Source organism: Lethenteron reissneri, chromosome 35 (assembly GCF_015708825.2).
Source record: "Lethenteron reissneri isolate LAM-NWPU_2019-01 chromosome 35, ASM1570882v1, whole genome shotgun sequence".
NCBI classification, from domain to species: domain Eukaryota; kingdom Metazoa; phylum Chordata; class Hyperoartia; order Petromyzontiformes; family Petromyzontidae; genus Lethenteron; species Lethenteron reissneri.
This window is the reverse complement of record NC_083813.1, coordinates 7,188,422-7,201,448: the sequence shown is the minus strand read 5'-3', so window position 1 is coordinate 7,201,448 and position 13,027 is coordinate 7,188,422.

Below are 13,027 nucleotides of genomic sequence, written 5' to 3'. Positions count from 1 at the left end.
TTGGGGGGTTGTTTGTGACCCGGGTTTCTCTTGCAAGTTGAGGCTACCCTTGGCTCTTCAGTTCTTCTCCACCTGGGCGAACAACATCAACTTGAAACGTCGTTGGAAAGACTGCAGCGTAGACGGTAAAGCTCGTGTTGTGGGCCTGACTTCGTCAATTCTGCTCGCTCGCTTTGCAACTTTGGTGCCAAGAAGGTGGCTCGCGACATCAGCTTGTTCAGACAATAAAATAAAAATCACGACGTTTCGGATGCAACACAAGCTTCCGTCTTCAGGTGGAACCGTCAGAGCCACGACAGCTGTATCAAGTAAATGAGAGATTACAAGAGCTACCACTCCGTATATATAATGGTTGAAGAGGGGAAGGGCCAAGTACGGCACACTTTTTATTAATATGGTATCCTTGCAGTCACGAAAGCTTCAAATCTAGAATTGTTCAGACAAGCTGCTTCAACTCGCTGGGCACTCTGCTCAGTGCCGTAGCAGGCAATCGATTCGTTTAACACTGACCCAAATACGTTTATTGATCTCTGTCTGTAATGCTCGTGCTATTAAACTGCACTTATTGCTCTGGGTATGATGGTATTCATGATTAATGGCAGTGGGTGAATGTCGTCGTTGGGCAAGGAGGGGATGTGAGGAAACATTGGAGTAATTATTTTTTTTACGAAAAATGAAGGGAGATTTTCAATATTGTTACGATTCAAAATATGTAGGTTCGGAGGTAGTGAAGTTTAGACAGACTCTTAGCAGTGGATTCAAAGTACCTCAGAGAGAAAAACTATGAAAAATACAACATCACCACTATAAAAATAAAATTCATCAAAACTGGGTGGAGGGGAAGTCAAAAGCAAAGAGAGAACAAATGATCTGAAAGCACAAAACATATGTTGCGTAATAGGAGAGATATACAATGCGATGGAGATACTAAACAATATAACATGCACAGAACTTTTTAAAGTAGTTTTTTTAAAAAATGAAAAAAATTAGACACGGCAAACTAACGATTGAAGGCATCATGGCAAGCAATATGAAAATAACAGTAAGGAAGCTGATGATCGCCAATTCACAAATGATAGCCCTTAGGCAGAACGATGAAACTATAATTTGCAATCATAGAGATATACTTTTAAGCCGAATGAAGGAGTTATATTTATTCATGTAATAGACAAATTTTTATATCCAGAAAATAAAAACGTTAAATCAGAATAAGAGGTGGAAGTTCCACATGTCGCAAATAAAAAGTAAACCCTGCCATTCATAGAATAATAATAAAGGAAATTGTCTGGAACAGATGGTAAAACTATGAAAATCGTAAAAAAAATCAGCAGGACTAACTTTTGGTACAGAGTTAGCGGAGCCTTTTTTCAAATGTTTGCATGGAAATACCTCGATCACGGAACGAGACCTCAGTCATTCACGGCACAACTCTCGGAAGGGATGGTGGCTGCCAGTGATCGAGATTGGCAATGGATTGGCAGTAAAAGGAGGGTGAGAGACCTGCGTTGTGTGGTTACTGCGGAGACGGAGCCACGGAATCGGCATGCGTGGAAGGAGCTGGATTTATTGTCGGATCGTAAGACTGCAATTATTACTCTTTGGTTCTTTCGGTAAAGTCACGTAGGTATAAAATAAAATAAATCATCAGGTGGGAAAGCATGGTCTGCTTTCCCACCTGATGATGGACGCTTGTGTTGCGCCCGAAACGTCGTCATTTATTTTATCTTATACCTACTTGACTTTACCGAAAGAACCAAAGAGTATGGATTCCTGCAGTCACGAAAGCTTCAAATCAAGACTGCAATTATTATTTTAGCAAATGCTTGGAGAGGTCTTCGACCAGCATTTGGACAGAACGTGGGTGATGATTTATCATTATCATTGGCACAATTTTGTTATTTGTCATTCAAAGTTGTATCTGCATATAAAAGTTAATTCTACAATTAACATCTCGCCACAATTTCATGGTGGCGAGATGTTAACTACCTCGCCTGGTACAGAGGAGAACGTGGGTTCAATCCCGACCCTGACGCCTGTATATTGGGAAGTCTGCATGTTCTCCACGCGGTCACGTGAATTTTTCTCTGGGTCCTCTGGTTTTTCCCTCCAGATTTATAATCAATGTGCGTTTAGAGTATATGGCTGCTATACATTTTCACATGATGGGCCACTTCGTTGAGCTATCATCTGTAACCAGGTCGCTTATGAAAGAGAGCTTCTGTATATAGCTCAGTGGACCTCACCTGGTACAATAGAACGTGGTTTCGTTTTGATATTAGATTCGTGCATCCATCAAACACTTAACCACATTGACAATGATGATGGCTAAAATCCTTCTTCGCTAATTAAGGACATGCTCAAATCGTACGATGCCATTAGTCAAGTCACAAGCTGCCTTTGTCAATTTATACGTCAGTTTTTGGCTGCGATTCTTCTCGCACTTACTGTGCATTTGAATTAAATTTTAATTTCTTACAGCCCCTTCTTCCCTGCTCCCCCCCCTCCCCCAAGGCCAGAGTTTATCAGTGGCTCATGCGGAAAGCCATCGCAGATAATGAAAGCCATGCTGCGAAAAGCAATCCCCACGAGACCACAGATAATGAGGGACCTTGCTACCCAGAAAGCATTCAGCGTCACTGTCGGCAGAAACAAATGTCCAATTTATGTAAATATCCCAAGATAGAGATACGGGTCCCCCTGATAGTCTTTTAATAGACTTTTGGGCAAGTGCTGTCACCTAGCACGGATGAAGGCCGGCGCGGCACACAAAGGGGGTGGGATGGCCAACACCATGCACCACGGCCACCTTTGTTTCCCCAGTGCTGATGCTTATACACCCCACAGCGTACTTATTTACGGCTGAGTCGACCTAGGGGACGTCCCAGGACTGGTTCACATTTACCACTGTCATTGGTTGTTAGTGGTAATTGAGCTAGAGTCGCTGGGTTTGTAGCACAGTGCGCTAACCACTGCAAACAAAGACAAAGATCCCCCGTATAGCCTTAACCGACTGTTGGGGCAAGTGCTGTAAGCGACCACCTTTGGTTTGTACGGCACACGAAGGGGTGGGTAGCCAACACTACGCCCGGCCGCCTTTGTCTCCCTAGGGGTGATGTTTACACACGACACCAGGTACTTATTTAAGGCTAAGTCGACCTAGGGGATGCCCAGGAACGGTTCAAATAATCGTCACTGGTGTTGGCCGTGAGCAGGAATCGAACTCGGGTCGCAGGGTTTGTAGCACAGCACCCTAATCGCTCGACTTCCATTCACACACACGCATATTGGTGTTCTAAGGGGAGCAATATGCGAGGTGGAGGAGTGACTCAATGCACTAATGCTTGTGTTAGATCATTGAGCCTCTGTAGCTGAGATCCCGTAACTCAAATCCAGTTTGAGTTGATGGTCTTGGTCAGAGATGTAAAATGTCTAACTGTTGGTTTCGTTCTAAATTCACCCAAATTCAGCTGTACTGGCTACATTTTCATGCAACGCAGATTTTGCCAAACAGCAACATCTTTTTATATATTATCATTTTCCTCAAATTAAATCCCAACTCTGCCGAGCTTCATCTTGTCACGAGACGAAGTATCCATTCAGATCCGTCTCAGAGCAGTGCAACCCTTCATCGCAGAACGGTCCATGTAAGTGGATATTACAGAGCTGCATCTGAGATCCCTTCAAGTGACCGGCTCCTCACATAAGTCAGCACTTTCCCACCTACCCTGCCATGTGAGAGTAATGTTTTTTGCATTACAGTCAACCGAATATTTTAGTTCTCAGAGCTGGAACTTTCGCCAAATTAAGTGCGGAACCAAATTTAATGTGAGGCTTTTTGTGCAGTTACGGATGACTGAGCCATGACCATCAAACCGCTCCATTTGGGAACCCAGTTTAATCACAAGTGTCTGCACGATTTGAAGCCAGGATCTCAGCAGTGCCAGCTCGGCAACTTTGACCTCTGAGTCACCCGGTCATCTCCTGGGAGCATCAGCTGATGATTACTGGTGACAGAAGCTGATGGGTGGGGGGGGGGTGGAGAGATAAAAGCTACTGGTAGAAGTTGTCATGTACCTTATAGGGTGGGTTGTTCCCCAATGTAGTGTACCTCTTTACCCCAAATTGACTTCAGTGAAAATATCCACGCACATATTTGTGGGAATTTTCCAAGTTTTTACAAGAGCAGTGCCGTAAATCCCCGTATAGAATTGACAAAACATCCCACGCAGGATGACGACCGCTTGTGTTGCGATCGAAAAGTCGTGATATTTTTATTCACTTTCTTTTTATTATTTTTTTGTTATTATTTTTTTCTATCTACGTGACTTTACCGAAAAAACCATAGAAAACAAGTCGACAAACTCACTGAGGCTTTCCTGAGTTAACACGTGATTCGATGTTACTTGTTATAAAGAGAAGGCAAAGAATGTATTTCCAGGAAAACGTGTGTGTGCTGGGGGGGGGAGAGTCATCTCGGTCATCTCGGTCAGTCGACCCGTGGCACCTGGGTCTGCCCCGTGACCTCCTGCCAAAGGGCGTTCGACACTTCACGTGGCAGCCTCAAGGTGTACTTGGCCTGGCACAAGCGTCGTGGTGACGTCACCGCCACTTAGTGGCGAATGGCGGTTGTTGTTGTTGGAGAGTCATGGCATGAGTATCGGTGAGGCGTCTGGATGGAAGCCAGGGCATGAGCTTGCTGGAGGTCATCACTGCGGAGGTCACGAGGCCACTCACTGCAAGAACATCGCACTTCCCCCGCAGGTAACAACGGCCTTACATGACAAAAATAAATGACCCTTCAGGATGTTCTGATGCCTCCGATACAAGACAGATTTTAGGTAGCATGTCAAATGTTTCCATAGCTTCGCAATTGATATTTGGGTTAGGTCAGGATCATTTTTCATGGAATATTTTAACAATTAGATGGTGTAAATTTCGATTTAAAGCTTTCGTGACTGCAGGGATTCATCTTCTTGGTTCTTTCGGTATAGTCACGAAACGTCGTGAGAATTTATTTTATTATGTTTTATTTTTATTATTTATTATTTCCATTCTACGTGACTTTACCGAAAGAACCAAGAAGAATTAGATGGTATCCATTTGTAGATCATTTCTAGTTTGATGCATGTGGTATTGGGAATTGTTTTACATCTTACCGGTGATCTGGGACGGTCATAATTGGCGCGTTTTTAAAATGGTTGTTCGTGTGAACATGTGTGTGGCTGTGTCGGGTCAGCTTTTCACTTCATCCTAGATATGGCTCAGCATGCAGGATCTGGATGTGAACCAATGCGAAGTGGAGACGGGTGTAGAGTTGGTGAGCGCGGCAAAAAAAACACGAGTTGTCAAATTCTGAAGTTGGCATGACAGGATCACTCTGAATGCATGTGCCCATGTAGCCCACACGGAAATTGAATGGAATTTTTCGTAAGGTTTATGAAAAAAAAATTGACTAGCAATACATCACATCGTGTTCATTATTTAAACCGCGTCTTCTCTTTTCACAAAACCATTAATACGAATAACACCCGTGGCCAGAAATCCTGTCTCACTGTCAGCAAATGTTTGACGTCTTTTGTTTGTTATTACCAACGCTAAACAGCAACCGTAACTTTTTCCACGCGCATACACACACACACAAACAACATTTAAACAATTTACGTGAAATAAACGCACAATTATCTTTAATATTTAAAGAATCTCTTGAATTGTAATGGCGTTTTAGCTGTTCACCGAGCCACTGCGATGCCGCATTGAGTGAGCAAGAACACGTTTACCATAATAATAGTTCTTTGTAAACACGTTTACCCGTGATAAATTAACTTCTGTTTGTGCATAGCCGTGCTGTAAATTGTTAACTTGTAAAATACAACATGTGAAGGTAAATGTGTACACGTTTGCAATGTGCACGTGCTGTGTAAAAGAAAAATTGCTCTTTTTTTCCCACCAAATGCTCTTCTTCTCACTTTAAAGCTTTCGTGACTGCAGGGATTCATCTTCTTGGTTCTTTCGGTAAAGTCACGTAGAAGGAAAATAATAAAACAATAAAAATAAAACATAATAAAATAATTCTCACGACGTTTCGGCCACAACGCAAGCAGCCGTCCTCAGGTGAAGAGGACGGCTGCTTGCGTTGTGGCCGAAACGTTGTGAGAATAATTTTATTATGTTTTATTTTTATTATTTTCCTTCTACGTGACTTTACCGAAAGAACCAAGAAGACTTCTTCTCACTGTTTGCAGCCAGCCATTGAAAATAAATCTAAGCTTCTCATTGTCTGTTCATGTAGGGCTCATCATCATCGCCTGATATTCATACCCTGCCTCCCATGCAGCACATCTCAGGGCACCCTGCTGCAGTCTGGCCAAGGGGACTCTCTGGTGGCAGCTGTCCCTGTGTGGCACAAGGCTAATGCAGCACCGGCCTGCAAGCGGTCATGAGTCTGTCAGTTTTCAGTTCAGTTTCATTTATTAGGTATAGCCCTGTGAGCCATTCGGCTCTTGAATCGGGTGCAACCGCAACAAGCAAAAAACAAAAACATGAACAAGAAAACATCTTAAAGTGACTATATGACTAAGTGCAAACAGAAATCCAAGAAAAGACAGCAAAATATTGCAGAAAAAGCACCGTACACCAACGCTGTGTGCAAAAATGCCAGTGGGATGCAAGTCAAACAACAACAACCACAAGGCAACTTAGATTAAGGCCATCAGTCTAACTCCGTACTACAACAAACAAACATGGACAAACCAAAAACGTTTTAGAAATCACCAAAATAAAGCCATAAAACCAATGTAACAGTGATCATATGAACTGTGACCGAATTTTCACAATAATCGACATAAACAACATGTACCACCAAACCTTGCAGCCATAGCTGGCTGCATGAGTCACTCTCCAACAGCAGGAGCATCAGTCGGAGTATCAAACATTTTCAATGCACCTTTAAGATCAGCACACTAAATCAAAACACAGATCATACTTTGCAGCGATCATCCGGAGCGAAACAATTTATTTTATTTTAGGCCACTGAACAGCAGTGGCAGCTCGGGGTGTACAACTCCTCTAGAGCAGATTTGAGTGAAGATCTCATGTCAGTACGGAGCGACGTGGCCTTCCTTGGCCTTTCCAATGAAAGTCAAATCCGAGTAGTGTGTCAAATTTGCACCATTTATTTATCCGTGCAAAAACCTCACCGAGTCTCAAGAATCCCTTACAGCTTCGCTTCTAAATTGTACTGTTTGGCGATTTCAATGTAATTAGTATTTGGCATGCGAGAGGAAACTGGAGTGATGTAAAATAGATCACTACGGCGCGTAGCGCGAAGTGCTGTAGAACAAGGAAATATGGGTGGCAGAGGCGAGCACCCCGTGCAGTACCATGCGGTGGGTCACTCGGGACGTGGTACCGGGTGCTCGCAGAAAGAGGCAAATGAGTCCGACCGACAGAATAGGGAATGGCAGCCACTCCGCCAGCACAGCGAGTGTAATTGTTGTAGTCATCACGTGCGCGCAAGAGATAGGCGTGTTATAGTCGCGTGTGTAGCGAGTGTCAGAGTCGGGTGTGTATAGTCCCCTGTGTAACGGTGTTATGTAATGCAGAATAAATGTTGTTGCCTCCTGAACAGTGGTTCCGAAGTAACGCACTGCACGTACAACGGTATAATGGTCCGTTCATAAATGACGTCACGCGAATTTGGACGATTCCCCCCCCCCTCGTCAGACGGCGTCACAAAAAGTCAGACCCCCCCCCCTCAAATATGACGTCACAAAGCTCTGCCCCCCCCCAAAAAAAAACATGCTTCAAATCGCTTTAAACTATTGTCATTGTAGTGCGTATTTAATGTGCCGCTGCACTCTGATGTTGTAGGAGAGAACATTTATAAAAAGAAGTCTATTTAATTAAGTAGAACGTGTTGTCTATATCTATTTAAAGTTGCGCATTTTGTGACGTCACATTTCTCACCCCCCCCTCTCGTCACACATCGTCACAAATGTCTGACCCCCCCTAGGTGCGTGACGTCATTTATGGACGGCCCCCTACGTTGAATCTGTACACCTCACGTTACGCGTGCGATTTACAAGAGAGCCCTGTTATGCGGAAACACTGACCAAGATCATCGACCACACACGCAGTGATTAACGGCGGTGAACTCCAAAGGTTCACATGAGTCTGACGGGTCTCTATGCAAGTCTGTGGGTTTCTATATTAGTCTGTGAGTCTCTATGCGATCCCAAGTCGCGAACAACTCTGAACTGTGAATATTCATCGGAGCCCATTAAAACAATCCACCGCGCATCAACTGAAGCCAACTCCAGGCTACTTTGGCCGTAGACTTTTATCGGTTGCTGTTCACGGGGCCGTACACGAGAAGCAAGACCCGCGTAGAGTGATGCTCGTTAACATTAGTCAACAGGTTTGGACGCGTTCTCAAACTTGTGCCTTGGAATGGAGTAGGAGCCAGAGGATGAAAGGATGTGATCGTTTGAACCAACACGTTAATCTAAAGTCAATTATTGAGAGCGACCTGTCATTCCAATAGAGTCAGTGCACGAACGTTTAAACTATATCGGCACTCGCACGTTATCCCGCGGGAATTTACGCGTAAGGGCTCTTTTGCCACTTAATCGAATTAAAGTCACTAAATATATCCGCGAATGTGTCGCCAATGGATACGCAGCGCGCGTGCCAAAACAAAATCCGCGCAAATATTCGGCAAGGTGTCCTTTAGCTAACGGAGGCAACGCCCGAGTTGAATGCGTCCCTTCGCCACACAGGAAGCTGCCTGACGGACGAACTGGGCTGGAAGAAAAAATTAACCCGTAAAAACTAAGTTTTTCACTATAAATCCTTTATATGCGTGGCATCGGTTTTATTTTATTATTCATTTCTGTTTTTCTTGAGTAAGAGTTTCATTTTTATCACATTGGTATTTTAAATTAAATATGAAAAAAAAATTCCTAAAAAGTGAAAAAAAAATTTTTTATTTCACGAAAATAAATTGTCACGCACAACGAGTCTGTGTGCAAAATGTCAGCTCGATTGGATCACGGGAAGTGGGTTAAAAAACGACCGAAAGATTTGTACGGTCGTAAGCGCGCAAGCAAGCAAGAAAGTGAACTTAATATAAAGGATTAAAAAGGTCTTCTCCTGTCCTCCAGTTCGGCTTGCCTCTGAGACTCTTGGGCACGAGTTGACGGTGTTTCGTGCGGCCAATGAAGAGACGACTTTCGATTGAAAGCTTTCGTGACTGCAGGGATTCATCTTCTTGGTTCTATCGGTAAAGTCACGTAGAAGGGAAATAATAAAATAATAAAAATAAACATAAAAAGATAATTCTCACGACGTTTCGGCCACAACGCAAGCAGCCGTCCTCAGACGCTGTCTCTTCCGACAGATCCTCAGACGCTGTCTTTCCGACAGACCTGTTCTTCACCTGAGGACGGCTGCTTGCGTTGTGGCCGAAACGTGAGAATAATTTTATTATGTTTTATTTTTATTATTTTATTATTTCCCTTCTACGTGACTTTACCAAAAGAACCAAAAAGAAGAGTCGACTCTTGAGAGATTCCGTTCCCTAAGAGTTGTGCAAGCGGTAACAATCTCCCCACCCACCACCACGACCACCCCCCAACATCACGACTGAAGGGTGGCCAAGCGACGCGATGACCAGCACACCCATCTCCCTGGGTGCAGATTGCCAAGGTGAAAATCCCAACCGAAATCATCGCCCCGATTCACATCACTGTATCTCAGCCACATCCGAAGTCCAAACCCTCCCTCTGAATTCGCTCGGGAAATAATAAACCACTTTTTCCCCCTTCTTTTGTTTTTGTGAAAAGCAATTTTTCCATGACCCTTTTTTTTGGCTGTTTGTTTTGCAGATAGGCTCCGTGGTGTGTTGTTTGCCTTGTGATCTCACCATCGTCGTGCCTGGGTTCCCACAATCCGCCGCTGCTGCTGCCGTTGCCGAACACTCACGCGGGGGTCACGAGAGGACACCGCCACCTCGGCAGGGCTGCAGGGGTCCTTCAGATTCAATCCTCTCCACCGCCCTAGGTCGACTCAGCATCAAATGAGTACCTGGTGCGACGTGTAAACATCGCCACTTGAGAGACAAAGGCGGTCGGGCGTGGTGCTGGCAACCCACCTACTCGTGTGCCTGTGCCGATCTTCATCGGCGCTACTCGCTCACAGCACTTGCCCCAAACAGTCTGTTCAGGCTATACGGGTAATCTTTGTCTTGTGTGAGAGAGGCGAGAGCTCTCTGCCAGTGTTTGGGTTTATAGATAGCACCGCACATGAAATAGGAATGATATATCTAGTGAACGGATGTTTCTCCCCAAGGACACCGGTAAAGTATGTTTCTGGGTCCCTTGCATGGCTTCATTTAAAATCGGAGAAAGAATTCCAAAGTGCATTTTCTGAGCCTCATCTGTGGCAGAACAATTTCAGCTCTGATGGACCCAAGGGCTTCACTCCTAAAGGGATTTCATTGCGGCGGAGCTTGTAAACAGCCACGCATACCAATCTACAGGGCACACAAGCACTGCCGAAGTTAGACTCACCCTGTGATCTACGGAATAGGAATAATTTTCCAGTTTCAAGAAATATCTTTAAAAATGTATTCCTAAATGTAAAATAGCAATGTCCTTCTCGTCATCAACAGCAGCAGTAGCCAGAGGTGTGGACTCGAGTCATGTGACTTGGACTCGAGTCAGACTCGAGTCATGAATTTGATGACTTCAGACTCGACTTGGACTTGCATAACAATGACTTTGTCCCACCTCTGGCAGTAGCAGCAGCCATTATTGTATCCTGCTGGATGAAGACCTCCCCAAGCCGTCGCCATCCCTCTCAGTTCCCTGACGTGATAATCCGTCTCGCTCCCAACACACGAGCTGACCTCATCGCTCCATCTCCACAGTAGATGTCCTCTTGGATGCATCATTATTCTTGGATGCATCATTATTCTTGACCAACGGAGATCGTTCCTTCTCGGGACGTTTCCTTCCCCAAACCCACTTACCGTCACAAATAGCCAATCTGGTGCCTCTAAATTATTTTCTGATCCATCTGCTGTAGCATTTTCTGTCTCAGTCTAATTCCAATCTTGGACCTCCCCGTGCCTATATTTTGCACATTTTTCAGCTTTTGTTTTTAGTTGCTTTGTCAACGTCAGAGCTTCCTATCCATACGTCTGAACGGGCAATGCACACTGATTAAACACGTTTTTTTGTGGACAGCCGGTATGTTGCGTTTCCATTGATACACAGAAATAAAAACCGACAATTCTCATTTGCCAGGAAAAAAAAATCCTGACGAAATCAAATTAGCAGGGTAGATATTGCAGAGGTGCAGCAATTCACATTTGGCTCGTCGATGTAATGTCACGATGTATGGTCAAAATTGTATCCAATAATTAGTGGATCAAATCAATTATAATTGATTCCTTATTTTTTTATAGTGGTGGTAAATGTAACAGCCACGAGTGCGTTCACATGCTTCCATGACAAAACTACAAACAATAAATAAATAAACAGCAATTTCTTAATCCCGAAATTAAACACATTCGTTGTGAGCCTTAAAATCGATATTAATCGACCGGATTGATGCATCGTCATACCGCTAATTCTACTCGGCTAGGGAATATCTTTTATTTACTTGACACATTTTATATTACCAGGTAATAGATGCATTCATTAAAACAACTGCTGATGATCTGTGCACATCCCAACTTAAGGCTTTTGATTTATACTCAAAGGGGCTCGATATGTAAATGTTCTTTCGAGAATTTGTTTAACTGAGTAACTTAGTGGAGTACAGTTTTGAAGAATATAGGGCAAAAACAGTTCCAAATCAAACCTTTTTGCAGCTTCTTTACCCGTCGATATGGGCTCTGCTTCTGCCACAATGTGACCAGTCTGTTCGAGGCAATCGGAATCGCCTGTAACCAGAATGAGTGGCGCCTCTTCATTGACAGCTCATCCAGGAGCCTCAAATCAGTGCTGCTCCATAATGGTAACAAGTACCCATCTCTTCCCCTGGCTCACTCGGTGCACCTCAAAGAGGATTACAACAGCACCAAGACCTTGCTGGGCGCCTTACAGTATGATGAGTATGACTGGGGGGTCATCGGTGACTTCAAAATGGTGGCATTCCTGATGGGTCTCCAAGGCGGTTTTACCAAGTTTCCCTGCTATCTTTGCCTTTGGAACAGCAGGGACACCATAGCACACTACCACAGGCAGGACTGGCCACAGCGGACCGAGTTTTCTGTGGGGAGGAACAACGTCAAGTGGGAGCCACTGGTGGACCCCCGGAAAGTGCTGATACCACCACTGCACATCAAATTGGGCCTCATGTAACAATTTGTCAGAGCTGTAGATAAGGAGTCGGCAGCCTTCAAGTACCTTCAAGACTTCTTCCCTAAGCTGTCTGAGGCAAAGGTCAAAGCCAGTGTCTTCGTCGGACCACAGATAAAGAAGATCCTGGAGTGCAATGAATTTCCCAAGAAGCTCACTAGCAGAGGTGTGGACTCGAGTCATGTGACTTGGACTCGAGTCAGACTCGAGTCATGAATTTGATGACTTCAGACTCGACTTGGACTTGCATAACAATGACTTTGTCCCACCTCTGCTCACTAGTAAGGAGAAAGCGGCTTGGAACAGCTTTGTCGCAGTGGTTCGTGGGTTCCTGGGCAATCACAAGGTCGAAAACTATGTGGCGCTGGTTGAGACTCTGGTGAAGAACTACGACACAATGGGCTGTAGGATGTCCCTCAAAGTCCATATCCTTGATGCTCATCTTGATAAATTCAAGGAGAACATGGGAGCGTACTCGGAGGCGCAAGGCGAGCGCTTCCCACCAGGATATACTGGACTTTGAACGCCGCTACCAAGGACAGTATCACGAGAACATGATGGGAGACTACATTTGGGGGCTGATTCGTGAAAGTAATTTACAGTATAATCGTAAATCTCGAAAAACTACTTACTTCTAAATCTTTTGTAGATATTTTGTGATT